The 17,449-nt window shown below is 40.1% G+C and overlaps 1 long non-coding RNA gene across 1 annotated transcript; it reads left to right on the top strand.

Annotated features, from left to right (window-relative positions):
- Positions 1–461: 461 nt before the first annotated feature.
- LOC105946989 lies at positions 462–15,218 on the top strand. The gene is made up of 2 exons (XR_001170437.3): positions 462–696; positions 13,676–15,218. It is a non-coding gene; the product is annotated as an uncharacterized LOC105946989 (long non-coding RNA).
- Positions 15,219–17,449: the final 2,231 nt, after the last annotated feature.

Genomic DNA, 17,449 nt, shown 5'->3' on the forward strand with positions numbered 1-17,449 from the left:
TGGGTGGAACCAGCTGCCAAAGGAAAGAAGGGGCTTGCTGGCCGCACCCCCCAGTGCCAGACACTCCTCCTTCCATGGCAAGGACTTGGCCAGGGCAGGCAAGCAACGCCAAGTTTTTTTATGTAGGAAAAAAACAATGCAGGTAGAAAGATTCGAACAAAGGCAATTCCTCTAACCCCCTCCCCTCCATCCTTTGGCAGTACTGCAATCCCAAAGTCAGTACTAGCTTGCTGTTACACATGCAGTATGTTGCTTGTGTATGGGAGCTGGAGGGTGCCCACAGTGCCAGAGCCCTCTTAGTGATTATTTGCGGCCCCAACATCCTGGAGCACAAGTGCTGGCCCTTAGGCAGCTCTGCGTGCTCCTATTAGAAAGCTTGCTCATTAGGAGAAAAGGCAACATGTGAGTCACCCCAGTGCTGTGTGTGATGACTAGTTGGGAAATCAAGCCTACAAGGAACAGTATGTTGCTAATTAGCTTAAGCTCCCAGGCTGACAGGGAAAAAGCCCACATAATTGGAGCTGATGTGCTGAACTCTGTCTGTCTGGAACCAGTGTGCGACTCACAGCCTTTAGGTATTGCCTTGCCTCTGACTAATGCAACTGGGTACATCCTATTCACACGGGCTCCTCGCCATTTGTTATCATATAAGGACTAGTGACAAGCAACTTCAGTAGGGCTCATCTCCTGCAACAGGTGAGCACAGCGACTTGAGGTTGGGGGGCGCAAGACATGTACACTATAGGTAAATGTATCTGCTATTCTGTTGGTGGGCTATATTCTAACTGAAGGTTTTCAGCGTGTTACCATTTAGTCCTAGTAGAACCAAATTGCTACATATAAATCGGTGCGATTGTGCATGTGCGACTGGCTACAGTGCATGGGCTGCTGTTGATGGCGTATTGCTGGTATCTGGGACACTGTTCTGGGATAGAGGGTAAAATCCTGCCGGTCTGATACAGTATCCTGCCCCTGTACAGGGAAGCAAGAGAAGGGAGTCATGTAGTGACCTACTATATAAAGGGCCAAGAAGCATTCCGTTACTTTCTCTTCTTATATACATCTATATAAGGGAGATTAGAGTGTTAGTGGAGATTTATATAGTTTATTGGGTACACCGGGTGGCACAATTTATTGGGGAGAGGATGCACCTATCCCCATGCAGAGCACCCCTGGAATGGCTTAATATGCAGAATGTCCAATAGATAATATTGAGGCGCACAAGCAGCCTCCACCTGTATTTCAGAGTAACAAGCAACTGGTACGGAAACTATAGGAACCCACTGGTCGGGCCGGGCATTAGGTTCTGTGGGGCTCTCGGGCTATTAACCAATAGGCCGCATCTGGGCCATACAGAGTCCCCATTGGGCTCCATATTCTATTAGCAGACAGGATGCAGGTGCCCAAAGGCTGGGAGAGAACAACTGCACTAGGTACTCAGGTGACCTCCAGTCCATTACATTACATAAAAGACCCCACAGGCTAGATCTAAGCTATGAGAGGTCCCTAGTCCCTGACTACTGGCCCACTACGTGCAGAATCTGGGCAGAGGGGGTGGAGGTCTCAGTACTTAATGTATCCAAATGACTAACTTTCCAGCCATACGAGCCCACCACAGGCTACAAGTAAATACGGATGTGGGTTTATATTCGGTGCCAGTGGAACCCCATCTCGCAGTTCTATAGGAATAATGCCAAACTTCTCCCGTTCTGATGGCATGTTCCTGTTGGGCTTGCAGAATGCAACAAACAGAATAAATCTAAATATCCTAAATATGCGCTTGGCTTTTGTACACTGATTTGTTTCCAGAAATGCAGTTTATTGGAGCTCTATAGAAAGCAATATTTCCCTTGTGGGTTTTTCTGTATTTAACTGCTGCCGACTTCCAAGCCTACCTGCACCCCAAGAGCTCTCTCTTTACCGTTATCATATGCCCTGCTTGGGTGAGGGAGCTCAAGGATACAACGCTGTTCAGCAAGGTTTAGTAAAACAGGGGTTAAACGGGCAAATCGCAATTTCCACAGCTGTAAAATTTATAATCTCCTAATAATGTGTACAATGTTGGCAATCCCATCAAAAGCAAACAGAGATCTTTTGCACACGCAGCTAGCACCGCGGGGACCTTCCCTAAATATCGTTCATCAGTCACTATAATAAAGCAGCTCTAGGTCATTGAAACTTGAGATTTAAATGAAATAAATCGGAATTAGCAAATGACTACTTAAGCAGTTAAGCCGAGTCCCAACTAGCATTTACATATAGTGCACACAGGGAATAAACACATGTTTGGTTCTGGGGGTGCAAGCAATATTTTGGCTGGGGGTTGGCAAGGCCAGAATTATAGTGCTCTTTCCAAAATCCCCTACAAGTGATAGCAACTGCTTCAACCTCTCTGGTATCGGTGGCAGCGCTGCCCATGGGCAGAATATCTGCTCAAAATATCCGAAAGAGTGTGTTTCTTCCTGTTCCCTTTGTTACACAGGGTGTGCACTTGTCTGAAGGTCCGTTATCAAATAATAAGGCCAATTTTGGGATTTAATGCAAATATTTTATATTTAGAAAATATTTAATTTGGTTAATTTAAGACAACTATAAGTTGCTTGATTTCATTCTGCTCCCTGTAATGAGAGCGTTGCTTTACTTCTAGCACGGAGAAACATATTGTCCTCTTCTGAATTCTCAACAGTATTGATGTTATATTACTATTTTCCTACTAAATTGTGCATATATGACAAGGACACTGATTTACAATCAAATTATTTGGTTTAATTTAAATAGCATACCCCCATTCACATAAATTCGCCTCTATCTAATTATTTTTTTGGCTCCTATAATTACGATTTTTGGTTCATTTAAATAAATTAAGTGTAGAATAAAAAAAACATTATTTAAATAACAACAAGCTAAGCCTTCTAGCATAAAGATCGTCGCTCAATAACAATCTGGGTAAAGAAGTGTTTGAACTACATCAAATGTAATACATACACTACATTACATTATCTGTTTGGCCAGTTATAGGCTCCAGGTAGCATGGCATTCGGGCATTCGATGCTTTTTGTTTTTCTGGAAACTTTGCCAAGTTTAAAAAAAATGCTCACCTAAATAGGTTGGAGGTGGCATTGCTTTACATGTCCAAATTGTCTGTTTATCTGCTTGTTGGAATGATAGGCGTTCTGGTCTGGTTGTAGAACTGCAGACGAAAGAGAGACATGGATTTCCAAATTGCACCTGTATTGCACTCTCTGTAGTATCATAAGGATTCATCCCATAGGTAAGAATGAGGATATATATGTGCCAATGTGTGGCATATAACATGACCCTGCACAAAACGTACATGCTGTTTTATGCATTGTGCATATTGTTCTGTGTAGAATTGTGACAGAACCTTTACCAAGATACACAATTAGAAAATTAAAATGCATGCATTACTTTGTCTCTTTTTTTTTAAATTTCTTTTCACAGATTAATATACTCTCTGAGATTCATTTTAGGATATATATTAATTTGATTTATTCTGTGTTGGTATATGCAGAAATATAATTCACCCTGCGTGTGTATTTCCGAATATCGTTTCGTGTCTAAAGGCAGTATGATTTATTCTTATGTATATAACAATGCACTGCATGTTTGGTATATATGATGACAAATAATTGTATATAAAGAATGAAATTGAACTGTGTTTGGTATATGTGGGGATGTAAATGACTGTGTGAAGAGAATGGAATTGAACTGTATATGTTGGGCATATAGGATAATGGCATTTATTTATTGTGTTTGTTTAGAAGACAATCGAATGCTATTTATTATATAGCTGCTGTATGGGAGTAAATAAATTATTTTTATGTTTGGTATATAGCAAAATGGGACTTAACTGGTGTATTTGGAAACATTTTTTCAAATGTCTGTTTAGGTAAGTGTACCATTTGTGTAGACTTTGTAGATGGATGAGTTTGAGTAGTTGTGTATGAAAAAATACGATTTCTATATTCATGTATTTAGGAATATACTAATTGTATGTGAAAGTTTATCATATAAATATTGTATTTTTATGTCTGCAATACTATATGCAGTGAAGTGATAAACTATATAGATGTGGTATATGGTGAAAAGGATTCGTGTACATTTATATAGAAAAAGATGTCTTTTGTTCCGTTTCCCTGATAAATGCTATAACTTTGTGTGTATTTTGGCATATATGAAGACAGGGTCTGTTTTTAGGGACAATTTTATAAGGCTATAGGATTTCCTTTGTATTCTGTAGACTGTAAGTCCTAATGAGCCGGGCCTGCTTTTGTATGTATCTGTATGGTTCGTGCATCCATAGTGCGATGTAGTATCAATTTGTTCGTACGGTAGTAATAATATGATGAAATATGCGGTAGTAGGATTTGCTTATGAGACTGGCACACAGAGGTAAATAGTTTATCTGGTTAAAATATATGTTAACACTTCAGCAGATACTAAGCTGAGGGCAATGCCAAGCAGTGGCACAAAGTTCTTGCTCTTGGGCAAATGAGCAATTTGCAGTGAAGGAACACTATCACTTGGAGCTGTGGGGACACCATACAGATACCGGTGTGCAGCCCAGTGTGCCCGTTGCGGTATAACAAACAGGTGGATGGGCAGAGCAGGCTTAGTAGGACACAATTCCAGGGGAAACACACGCCCTGCAGCCGCCTGTCCTGCTGCCATTGAAATCCCTGCTCTCGCCAGACTAAACCTGCTAATTGGCCCTTAATAGCTCCCTCCTGTCTAGTAGGAAACACTGTGACCTTAGGGCTTAGGCCGGGACCTCCTGCTGCACAACACAATTGCCCTCAGACCTTGGCTTTTGGCAATGGCCTTTTGGGAGCGGGTTGGCTCATAAACTCACTCAATGCGAGTGACAAGGCCAAATAAGCTGGGGACTGCGGGGTTTTAGTCCTGTTTTTGTTCCACGTTGTGCCCCAAGAAACGCTACACTGGCGGCTAAACCTGCTTGTACAAACCGCTGCGCACATACACAATCTACTGCTCCCTCTCAGGTACTGCATGGCCTTGTCTTACTCTATTACATCTTATATAAACTTCACTCGCCTATTGCACTCCATACACAAACAGGTTAAATCACATTAATGGACGCGTTTGTTTTCCTAAGATGCAGATCTCTCTGCGAGTCTCCTAGATCTTCTAACTGAAATTAGACGTGTTTCGCCTGCATTGTCGTGAGCAACTTAATCTGCCCTTACTTTGTGTGTCAGCCCTTTCCATTTGTGTGAAACTGTGTAAAAACAACACACTGAGGGCAGTTCGGCAGTACCTGGCTTTACTCCGCTTTCTAGGCTCTCCTCTATAGCCAATTAGTTCTGACCCCAGAGACAAATGACTTCGGTGACTCCTTGCTCTTGCCATTGGTCACTGTTAGTTTAGTTGGCCATATTTTAAAGAATTTAAACAATATTTAATGTTAAATAAATATATTGCAGAAAAAGATATAATATGATTTCTATGTACTAAGTTTTTCAGTGCAGAGGCTGATTAGGGCTCTGTTGGGACATTCCCAGTTGTCTCTTTCTCGACAAACACTATGCTAAAGGACAGCACAGCAGAAATTAATTCAAGTACATAATTATTCATAATTAACCGATTCATCCCCAGCATTACCAGCACCCTTTCTTGTATGCACGTTGGGATATGAATAGAGGACATTCTCCCAATGGTGCGCCCTTCTACAGGGACGATCTGGCCAGTCCACACATGACCCAATACAAAGGCAGCTCTCCAGTACAAAGGGAGGGGTTCCCAGCTGGGTGGGAGTGCTTCTCCCCTCTATTTAGAACACTTAATGTGCTTGCCTGTGTTTATTTGAATAAGCTATAAGAAGTATACAAATCTACATTCCTCTTTGGCAAACATATATATTTTACCTTGCATAAAAAAACAAACTCCGGGTGCTGTTAATTGATAACATTCAAACAAACCCGATTTGTAATTGAATAAGTTAACATTTTTTTTTTGTTGAAACGTAATAAAAACAGCTCGGTTTTATTGTGCGAATTTGCAGTTGATCATTTTAAGGCTGGACTGCGAATAAATATTATTACATTTCCTTGGTTACTGGAATGCACAAGGATCTTTTCCCAGATGCCAGGAGAAATCTCAGCCTTACAGAAAGAGGGTTTCCAGCAGTGGCCCTTGTGATGTCAGAGGTAAGGGCCAGGGAGGACCAATGAAAACGTAATACAGCACAACTGATTTCTACAGACACTGTAAAGACTGTACTTCACACTGCTACAGCATTATCAGATAGGATGGGAGATAACCCATTTGTTTTAATACAATGTAACTCCACAGAAGTTGAAACATTAACATAAACGGTTATATAATAATGTATATGCAAGCATTTTGGTTATATTTTTTAAAAAAGGGTGAAAACTACAAAATTAACATATTTTCTGTAAGAAAGATAATGTAGTTCTAACTACATTCGAAACTGACATTGGTGTTCAAGTTGTGTGTAAATGTGTAACTGTAGCTATATTGGGCTACCCCTTTTTGCGCTGCTGGTTCCGGCACTTGAGACAAAGTAGCCAGCCTTGTGTACTTTTTTGACAGGTCCTAATTCGCTTGCTTCTGGCTACATTGTTGCAAAAGTCAGAACAACATGGTAGAGAATAAAGGGACAGACCGAAACTGATTAGTACCAGTTATAATTAAAAAATGACGTTAAATCCAATGAAAACTTGTAAGTAATAGATATCGGAAAGTTGCTTGGAATACAATTTTTTTTCATTAGGCAACATTCCATTTTTGCTTGGAGCTAACGCATTTGTTTGAATCCGCAGCTCCTGTACCCGACTGCAGTTCAGCCCACAGAAAAATCACTTATCACCCTTTCTTTGCATAAGCTTTTGCTCAGAAGGATTTCCTGCCACCAGACTGAGCAATGAGCGGACTTTCCAAGTAACTTGCTTTTGTCTAGGTTTTGTCTTATCCCGGTACAACGGGAGCCGATCGCTAGCAATGTGCTTACGGATCAGGAGGAGTGCTGTGGATTTGCCGGGCTGCTAAGAGACTGCATATCTCCCCCATAGAGACTCAGGGCAGTGTAGGAAAAGGGTAATAAATGAACTTCCTTTTCCACAGATAACTTCCCAGAGAAAGTAACGGGTTCCTATTGGGAGCAATGTTTGAAAGGTGTCCGTACAATCGCTGTTACGGATAAGGGATCTGTAACGTATCACCCTGCAGCCTTGGCTCTCAGGGGACGCGCTGAATGTAGTATAACACGATCAGATCCCAATGTAAATCAGAATCCTACTGCCACGTTTATTACGGTTTCGGCACGCTTGTTAGATAAGAGCAAAATTACATGCTGTACTCCCATATCTGTAATCGCTTCTGCTCCAGATAATCTGTACAATCCCAGCCAAACCGCAAAGTCTTTTACTTTTTATAGCTAACCTGCTTGTAGCGAACGCCGATTTAGTGGTCTTATTCTGTTATTTCTACCCCGAATATAATATACAGTTCCACCGACTTCATTGCCTTCCTATTGTTTGAGTACTTGTGCTTACAAGGAAACGCTGTACACCATTATAATCCTAAACGTAGGGATTTACACATATCTGGCATGTGCTTTGTATATACATTCTTTTTCCACTTATTAATCGATCTGCAGGGATGCCAAATAATTAGCAATTCAGCTCCAGGTCCAGAAGGCCAATCACCCACTTCAGATACCATTAAATACAGCCGAGTGACCAGTCAAACTAATGGGGGTAAAGAAACTTTTCTCCTATTCGAAATTAGTGCTTGGAGGAGTAATTATTGTAATAGCGTCACTTTACTTTCTTGTCATTGCTATTAAACAGCATAAAATACCCTGCCATAGACAATACTGGGAATTGCCTCTTCTAAAACACCTGTAGAGACAATTATCAGTAAATGATCAGAATTGTCTGTTTTAGTGGTTGTGAAAAGTAGCTGCTACTAGTAGCTCAGTGTGTCTTCACCCTAAGGGTGAGGATACACTGAGCTACTAGTAGCAGCTACGTTTTCATGGCTACTAAACCCTAGAAAATACCCTGCCATAGACAATACTGAGAATTACCTCTGCTAAAGCACATGTAGAGACAGTTATCAGTAAATGACCAGCATTGTCTGTTTTAGTAGCTGTGACAAGTAGCTCCATGTGTCTTCACCCTAAAGGTATATGAAGTCTTGGAACAGCTCATAATGCAGTCAATCAGTAAACAGGGTTGCTAATTACTGGCCACTGATTTGGAGGTTTGATGCTAAAAGTATGTGTACTTAGGGGTAGTTAATCTTAATTTTAGGAATGGTGTAGGCAGTGATATTTGGAGACATTTTGCAGTTGGTCTTCAGTTTCAAAATTTTTGTTTTTAATATCTTTATTCAGCAACTCTGTAATTCCAGCAGATTTCTGGTTGCTAGGGTGCAATTTACTCTAGTAATCTGGCAGCGGCTTGAAAGGGAGACTGGAAAATGAATAGGAGATGCAGAACTGTGTTCAGGTCCTCTGCTACCATACGCACTGGGCTTCAGCCCACCCCTTCCCTTGGTGACTGAAGCACACATCCTGGATCAGAAGATCAAGGTTTCTGGCAGTATCTGGGAAGATTCTGTTTTTATTAACCATATAGAGACCCCACAAAGCTGCAGCCCAAGGAATGGGCCTTTGGGTGCTGATTTGGTAAATATGGCCCTGAGGAGAGGGTGTGGATTGTAGCCTCATATTGCAATAGTTTTTTGCCTGTTGGGGTCAGTCACCCCCATTGCATAACACAGCTCATGTAAAACCCTGCTTCATCTAAATAAACCATTTTCATAAAAAATACTTTTTTGGTAGCACGTGGGATAGTACCTTTGAAAGTGCACACATACATGCTAGGCCAAATCAGCCAATTTATGGACAAAGTGCTGTTGTTTGCTCCCACACTCCTTCCTGTTACAGTTAGAGCTGCATTATTTCCTGCCAAGTGATCTCTGAGGGAGCACACGGCCCATCACTAAATGGTGGCTCAAGGTGAAAGATGTAAAAGGGCAATATGTACTGATATATATAATATTTCAGTTTAGTAAGAATCTTTAATTGGCCACTTAGTTTATATAATATTATCTGTTGGTTAAGTATTCATTATGGGGGTATAGTTTTCTTTTGAAGGAATACTGCCATGGGAAAACATGTTTTTTTTCCAAAACACATCAGTTAATAGAGCTTCTCCAGCAGAATCCTGCATTGAAATCCATTTTTCAAAAACACAAACAGATTTTTTTTTATATTTAATTATGAAATTTCACATGGGGCTAGCCATATTCTTCATTTCCCAGGGTGCCACAGCCATGTGACCTGTACCCTGGTAAACTTCAGTCACACTTTACTGCTGTGATGCAAGTTTGTATCCCCCCCCCTCCCCCTCAGCAGTTGTTCATCAGAACAATGGAAAGGCAGCAAAATAGCAGCTCCCAGTAGATCAGAATAGCACTCAATAGTAAGAAATCCAAGTTTGGCTTGGGACTCCTCTAGTTACATGGGAGTAGGAGAAACAATAAGTTACCTGAAAGCAGTTCTAATGTGTAGCACTGGCTCCTTCGGAAAGCTCAAACTCCGGCACAATGCACTGAGATGGCTGCCTACTCAACAATATTACAACCCAAAAAAATACATTAGTTGGTTCCAGAATAGAATTTTAAATGGTTGAGTGAATTATTTGCTATATAAACAGTGTTATTTTGAAATAAAAAGTACACCATAAAAATCATGACCGTATCCCTTTAAACTAACTCCCCTAATTACCAGTAAGATAGTAAGTGTGAAAATTAAAACAATGCTCTGCTGCTGCTTTATCAAATTATTTTGCTTATGTGGAAAACAGTTGTATATAGGTGTATACTTCCCCTTTAAGTCACATGTTTTGCTGAAGCGAGCCTGTTATCAGTCAGCTCTTGCTTTTGCCTGCCTGGCTTTGGAACTGTCATGGAGGTACGCATATGTAACTGACAAACATAAAATAAATACACACAGATGCTAAACAGATGCATAACAGAATAGGTATTTTTTTTTATTAAAGTACATTTAATGAGATATAAACCTTGATGTGGTTAAAACATTAACATGCAACCAGCACATGTAGTATCAATTTTTCCTTACAAGAAACTATATAGTACCAATATTTATTTGGACACTTGGCTCTTATCTAGCCAATATAGAAAGTGCACAATTAAAATGCTAAGCCATTCCTAAAATCTATTTATAAAAAATATATATATGTTGCATGGCCCCAGTGTTTCCTGTTTTGCTATGGCCAGGTCACCTCTAAAGGCAAAGCAGTAATCAGCACAGCCTCTTTCAGCACTTCCCTTCCTTTCTAGCCAAGTACCAGCGGATTGAACAGCACCAATTCTTATTTTTATAAAAGAGCCTGTATTCCCAGTGAATGGCACACTACAGCGATATGCACAGCAGCAACATTTTGGGCTCCAACTGGCCCTTTATCAGACTTGAAGCAGTGATTGGAAATACAGGCGGTTTTGTGAAAATAAGAATTGGTGCTGTTTAATTCTAGAACTTCTGGTCTCCTCTAATCCCTGCTGCTGGGCGGTACCTCAGGTACAGTAGGTAAATTTGGTTCCACAGAAAACTGTGAAGGAGGCAGTTTCATTTTCTTTCCTGTAGCAGTGGAAACATACATTTGCACATTATTATTCTTTCGTTTTTCTCTTCAAAGCACATCTGTTTTACATCTTACTATTTTGTTGAACATATTCAGTTAAGTCAACATGGTTTGAACGCCCTGGAAAAGCATTTTTTTAAGTGGCCCTTTTTTAAATTTGCTTTTGTGATGATGAATATTGTCAGCATTATTTCATATGTATCTTTAGATGGATTGAATGGAGGGAAGAGATGAAATGCTATATCAAACCAACTCCCCCAAACACAATGCACTGGAATGTGCACAAGCATGCACATTCATCATATTCATATACGCACATAAACCAAAAATAAAAGTAGATATTTCCTTAACAGTAAATAACCACAATATGTTTTGCTCTCAGAACATGCAATTATACTGAATTTTTCAGAAGTACACCTTGGTGTAGGCTCTTTCAAAGTAAAAAAAATTGACAGAGCAGACGTGACACAAAGAGAAGGAAAGTAGATATGTGCTCACCTTTCTACCCAATGCAAGGTATGGCATTAACAAGCACCTTTATTAAAAGGGAACTCATAGGGGAAACATAATTTCAAGCACCTTTTGCAATATACATCAGTTAAATAATATGCAGCCTTTTCATGATTTTTAATGCAATAATATTTGGAACAGTTCTCTAAGCCTGGTCCCTGGTTCTCCTGCTGATCTGGCTGACTACTTTGAGACTCAAAAAAAAAAAAAGTAACAGTAGCTGACTGTCCTCAGCCTGCCTTCAGCTTGCATCCTCCAAATCCCACAATTCCCTGCACATGTGATGTCAATAAGAAAAATTGCAGTGCGATGCATTGTGGGTTAAGATGTTCCTTATTGATGAACATCTTAACCCACAATGCATGATGAACTTATTACAAACTAGGGATGCACCAAATCCACTTTTTTCGGATTTGACCAAATACCGACCTGCATCTAAATCCTAATTAGCATATGCTACATACAAATTTCAGCTTCGGTGTTTACGTGACAAAAAGTCACATGATATTTAGGATTCGGTTCGGCCAGGAGGCGGCCCTTAATTCTTAAAATAGCAATTTTCTATTTGGGTTTACCCGGTGGCATATACTACTAAAAAAGTATATTTATATGAAAATGGTTTATTGAGATAAAGCAGGGTTTTACATATGAGCTTGTTTATGCAATATATTTTTATAGACCCCTATATTGTTCGGGGGTATAGTTTCCTTTGACTTAAAAGCTTCACATTAGCCTAACCCTGGCATTGTTAAGGTCCCCATACACGTTAAGATCTGCTCGCTTGGCGAGGTGGCCAAGCAAGCGGATCTTCTCCCGATATCCCCACCTACGGGTGCGCAATATCGGGCAAATGTAGGCCCTGGGGCCAAATGATCGAATTCTATCTGCGGCAATGGCACAGTTGGTTCGGGGACCGTATCAATGAGCCGATGCGGTCCCCGATCCGACTAAATCTTTTAAGATGCCCAATCGATATCTGGACAATTTTAGGCCAGATATCGGTCGGACATTGCCGTTGTTTCTGCCCCTACATGGGCTGATAAGCTGCCGAATCAGTCCAAGGGACAGATATCGGCAGCTACAATGTATGGGGACCTTTAAACCTTTGGAAGGCAAAAGACCCAAATCTGTGGATGTTCAGTGGTGGATTTTAAAAAAGAATGCATAACAGGGTTGTAATTCACAAGTTGCATTTGAACGATTTCTTTATCTTTCTGGTCAGAAATGTATAAACTTCATCCCTAGGTACAGCCTAGTGGGAAAAAACTGTGGTGGTGGGTCCCAAGAAGAGGTGGGTCTTACCAGAAAGGAGGGGAAATTCTGCAGATTGCAGGTATTGCCTTGTTTACTACTCAAGGTATTGTCAAGCATAAGCGCTCACAGTATTCATATTTTTATTTGGCAGTGTTGAGTGGAATGCTCCCCTTTAAACAAGTGTGTGCTCTATACACTTGTGTGATGCTGGTTTAGGTTTCTAATTTTCTATGAATTCTGCCTGCTGTAAGATGAGGTTTGCCTCCATGTGTATCTAGCTTCCGAACCTGAACTTTGTACACCCTTGTTTTCCAGGTGTCTTTGTGCACAGGTAGTTTGTGGAGCAGGAAGCTGAATGTACAAATGGCTGTTATTTACATTAAGTACAACTTGTGTACCTCTGCAGTTTAACTACAGCTCTGTGCAATGCAGACTTTACACAGGATGTCACATGTGGCACAGCTTCACTTGCTCTTTAATTGGCTGGTGTGAAACCCTTTATGTTTTGCATATGCGGAAAAAAACACACAATTTTCCATCAAATTTCCAAGGAATAAAGCTAAGAATTGTCAGTTCCCTCAAATGTTTCACCTGGTGCTACACAGATGCAATTACCAGTTGTCTAATCATCAATCATAAACAACAAAAGGAAACACCAGAGAATTGCAGCAGCCCACTCACTGACCAGGACTAGGCCCTGTGGTGACCCGTAAAAGCCTCCCATCTTCTTGGGTAATTGTAGCAATCTGAGGCTTATAATCTCTTGAAAATCTGATACCCCATAGTCTTTTAAAAATGTGGAAAAATGTATTCACTAACTCATGACACAGATGAGTTCAAACATGCTAAAAAGGGCAACTTATAAATTAGGTTTTTTAGGACAAAGATGTATGTATTTGTAATATAGTTAAAATCCATTCCATAGACTCCAGCAAAGTAATGACCTCCACTAGGCAAAGAGTAATGAAAAGTGAAAGATTTTAGAGTATTTGGCTTTACCAAATAATACTCTTTAACATTTGTGTAGGATATCAGTTGCTGCACGAATGCAAGCAGTCATTTTGCCAATAATTTTCCTCTAACAGTCTAAGGCAAAGTATTACTTTTTGTGAAGCTTTTTCAGATGATTAAAGCTATTGTGGATTATTCTAATTTGCATCTCCGTTATACTCCTATACAGCTTACTTGTTATTTATTCCTAAGTGCTTGACTAGTGGTTTTATCATCCTCAACAGGAATAGGCAGCGCTGTGATTGGCTGAAAAGAGGAGTGACTGAGAATGTCAGAAGACTCCAGTGGGCTGTTGGGAAACCCTGGAGGAGCACTGGAAGAAAGGACTGATAGAAGAAAGCCCTTTAATTGGAGCCCAACCAGTGGACTAGTGACTTTTTTTCTGAAATGTCATTCTCATCATCTTGCAGGAGAAATTACATGAATTTCAGGGAGGAGTGTATACTATGTCTCTGAAGATAACTCATTTCATAGTAGTGATAACTTGAAGGGTTGGGGGATAAATGCTATCTCTGTAATCTATGCAATTAGTAATCTGTTTTTATTTTTTCATTCAGATTCAAAATAATCATATATGTATATAATGTATACATGTAATCCCATCAAAAGCAACAAAAAAGTAGAATCATATAGTCATCATGACTTGGACCTATGCTGTGCTATGCTATGCGAATGTTTGGTAACACTTAATGAGGTGTGCTCCCATACTTTGCTCTCCATTGAAAAATGCCTTAAAAAATGCTCAATATATTACTGTGTATTTTGTTTAGTAATCATTTAAAAAGCAGGAGAGGCAAAAGGAAATACATGAAGACAGAACTAAAATATTACAAAGGAAACATGATTGCGTATCTTGGTATACCTTGGTTTTTTCATTTTTAGGTGGTGTCATATTGCATGAATATATTTTTTGTTGCTTTTTTAGGAAGCAGATGCTCAGCGGGGTGAGTTTACATTAGCCAATATCCTTATCAAGAAGCAAGTGGTACTGTAGCTGATGTTTCAAATATAACTTATTCAATTGGTTGACCCATATCATCATCATCATCAACTGATGTTTGCTTTAATTTTTTTTAATATGTCAATTCATTAGACAGTACTGTTCTAAGACAGCAACACTCATAGGGGCCCATTTATCATACAGTGCGTATAGAGCTTGCCATAGTTGGCCAGGGTGAACCTCCCTTTTGCACTATATTGGATTGTTAAAAGTCTCTTTATCAAAGGCTGAATTTTCACTTTCACCCACTGATAAACATGCTCCCAAAATCCCATAGAAATCAACAGAGAAGGGAACCCAATGACCCGAGTGTAACGGAAGGGAAAAAGGGCATGACTAAGCTAGGAGGACAACCCTTTCCCTCCCCCCACCGGATCTTAGTTGCTAGTTCAGGGCAGAAAAAAGGAGGGGCGCCCCGGATGTGAGCTCACCTAGATTTCGGCGGGCAGAAGGAGCAGGAGCAGTCAGCATCCCTCCCTCCCTCCCTAAGCGGTGGTAATCAATAGTCGCAGTGCGGGGGGTGGGGTCGACTTTGAGCCCCAGAGAAAATTAAAAAAGGTACAGTTGGTAAGGTGAGTGGGTAACTGGGTAGGCCTGGGGTCCCAAGGGAGATGGATAATCCAGAATGGGACCGGGATAGTAGACAGGACACAGGCTCCGGGCCTGGGCTCAGGGTCAGACCTCTTTGGAGGTATAAGTTATTTGAATGTTGTTTAATGTTTGGATTTACAAACGGTTAATAAAAGTTATGGTTGTTTATATCTATACATATAATTGCGGATTATGTTAATTTGCAATAAACAACTGCGGCCTTCTCTCCCCAATTAAGTTGTCCGTGGCCTTATTGTGGGCACGGGGGGAGGGTAGAGGGGTACAGCGGGCTCGACGCTGCATTAGTCATGTCGGTGAACTGACACATGCTCTGATTTCACACTTTGTTATGACATAAATATGCCCTATACAATATTCATATTTGTTCATTCTCAGCACAGTTACCTTATGGCTGCTTGTTAAGGATTCTCATCGATTCACCAACTGAGGATAAAAAAAGCAATGATTTTGGGTCTGCTCCTTTGAAGGATTAATCTTCCATTGTTGCAATAATATCCATCCCTTTTTACAACTGCAGTGGTTGTACACTTTAATATTTACTGTATCCCTACACTTACTTTGCAAGGTCACTGTGTAACTGTCTTGCCCCATTTCTGTAGGTGTGTGAAAAAGTATTTGACAGGCTACATGGCAGGTTGTGCAACTCCTTTTGCCTAGAGCACTCAAGCCCACCACCTATGTACAGCTTGTCTGACAAGGAAATGAGAGTATAATGGGTAAAAGACTAATATGAAAGCTGTTAGATCATTGTTATTGCCACTGTTATATTTGATTAAATAAGCAATTTATTACAAAACTGTGTATTTTGGCTTGCTATATGGGAATGTGTCTATAAATGGCACAGATCATTGGAAGAATGTGTGTATTTAAGTTGCGCACAGCAGGAAAGGCTTATAGTTGTTTAGATTAAAGGATCATTTTCTTACAAGGTAGAATAACGAATCTACACTTATATATATTTACACTATAAATAACAATGTGTAATTGGAGCATAATACCGGAACAGCAAGCTTCAAGAGGTACATTGTTCTGAGATCATAAATAATCATCTGCTTTAGGGGGGAGCATTTTTAGAGGAGACCTAAGGAAGCCACTTCCTCCATTTTGTGTGTTGCTTTAGCTCAGGGTCATTAGTGAGATGGTAAATCAGCAATAAATATCGCATTTACTGTAAATGAACTGCAGTGTTTAAAACTATAGTAGAAGGGCATGTTACTCCCATGTGAAAAAGTACTTGTAATATTCATACATATATATTTAAATGATTATATGGGAATTAAGATTAAGAAGAAATCCATGTGCTGCTTTTAACTGTGCAGGACTATCATAATTTGCCCTGTAAATATAGTAAGCTATTTTGGCTTAAAGGGGATCTTAACCTAAAAACACAATTTTTGCCTAATGAAAGAAATGTATTTTGCTGTGATTTGTGGATTTTTTACACCATCTGGGTCTACCAGTAGCCACATTGGCTGGCATGCCCTGATCTAAGCACTGTCTTATGCATTCTCAATTGCTTAGGCAATGGGGAAAAGACCTGATGATACCTGTCCTGGATGTGGGACTCCTGTGTCAACTTCCACCATGTGATATGGGCTTGCCTTATGATAATGTCCTTCTGGTCTCTAGTAATGAACTCCCTACTATTGACACTTGATATCCCAAAAGTACTTGCCCCTTATGTGTGCCTCCTGGAATAATGGATCATTTGATGACCACTGTCCATGCAAGACTACAGTTTTCTGCCTTACAGTTTTACAGAATTCTGTGATAATGCATTGAATGGGACCCTCCTCCCCCACCAGGGACTCCTTGATAAAGCTAGTAAATTCTGTCAATCCCTTTAATCAAGCTCACGTATAACGCTAGAGGCACCCCATGTAAGTTTGGCAAGGTGTGGAGTCCTTAGTGGGAAATAGGTCCACATGAACTATGATTGTAACATCGTGCAATAAATCTTACCAGCATCTTGATCAGCCTCAACTGCTCCTTGCAATGTAATAACTGACTGTTAATACTCTCTGATGCAGTGATACAATACTAGCGACACATATTTGTTATTAAATGCTTATTCATTGTAAAACTGTTTTTTTATTACAAAATAAAAGTTACTTTAAAAAAAAGTGTTTTGTGCTTAAAATTGTTTGTTGTGTCAGTTCTAAAAGTGACTGGTAGTTTGTCACCTATGGGCCACCTACAGTCTTGCTATAGTTAGTATGCCACTTTAAGAAATTTACTATGACTTTCTCAGTGCCAAGTTCAAGACTCCCTTCTCTTCATATCCTCTGGCTCTTTTTATTGTTTTGACAGATTTAATTATCCCCTGCATCAAGAAACCCAGCTCGCTTGGCGTTGATAATAGGGGACTTTTCTGGTTTTCGTCTCA

Source organism: Xenopus tropicalis, chromosome 4, assembly GCF_000004195.4.
Source record: "Xenopus tropicalis strain Nigerian chromosome 4, UCB_Xtro_10.0, whole genome shotgun sequence".
NCBI lineage: Eukaryota > Metazoa > Chordata > Amphibia > Anura > Pipidae > Xenopus > Xenopus tropicalis.